Source organism: Corvus brachyrhynchos, unplaced genomic scaffold (assembly GCF_000691975.1).
Source record: "Corvus brachyrhynchos isolate BGI_N302 unplaced genomic scaffold, ASM69197v1 scaffold19, whole genome shotgun sequence".
In the NCBI taxonomy this organism is placed as follows: Eukaryota; Metazoa; Chordata; class Aves; order Passeriformes; family Corvidae; genus Corvus; species Corvus brachyrhynchos.
The window spans coordinates 1826226-1826878 of NW_008246061.1; the positions used below are offsets into that span (position 1 = coordinate 1826226).

A 653-nucleotide genomic window follows, 5' to 3' on the forward strand; every position below is an offset into this window, starting at 1 on the left:
GCTGGTGGGCACGGGAGGAGCCTGCTGAGGGTCCCTGTCCCACAGAGTGGCGGGGATTTGGGATCCTTGAGGGCAAAATGGGGGTCCTGAGGGTCCTTTAGGGAGTAGTGGACAGGGTGGGAGTGTCCTGAGGGTCCCTCTCCCCAAGGACAGTGGGAGCTGGGGGTCCGGAGGGACCTTTGGGTGCTGGAGGGCAGGGTGGGAGTGTCCTGAAGGTCCCTGTCCTGCAGGGTGGTGGGGACCAGGGGTCAAGAAGGTGGCACAGGGGTACCCAGGGGGACCTTTGGGTGCTGGTGGGCAGGGTGGGAATGTCCTGAGGGTCCCTGTCCTGCAGGGCAGCGCTGGCCGGGGGTGCCGTGGGCAGCGCGGTGGCCGGGCCCCCCTGCCCGGGCCAGGCAGGTACGGGGAGCCCTGAGGGGCACTGGGGGTGCTATGGGGACCCTGCAGCCGGGGTGGGGGCTGGCACACACCTGCAGAGCCCCACGGGCACCACAGAGCACCGCACTGGCTCCCTCCACGAGGGGACAGCAGATACACACGGAGAGGGCACACGGACACACGGGCACACGCCCGGTCCGGGGGGTTGGCGGGTGGTGGGGACACGGGGTGGGAATGTGATGGCACGGGGGGACCGGGTGGGGTGGGGTGGTCTG

General features: G+C 69.8%; 1 protein-coding gene across 1 annotated transcript in view; it reads right to left on the bottom strand.

Moving 5' to 3' along the window:
• The window catches only part of WSB2 (WD repeat and SOCS box containing 2), a gene marked incomplete at its 5' end in the record, with an annotated part of 25410 nt that overhangs the window by 14439 nt on the left and 10318 nt on the right, over window positions 1-653 (bottom strand). The gene's annotated exons all lie outside the window — the stretch shown is intronic.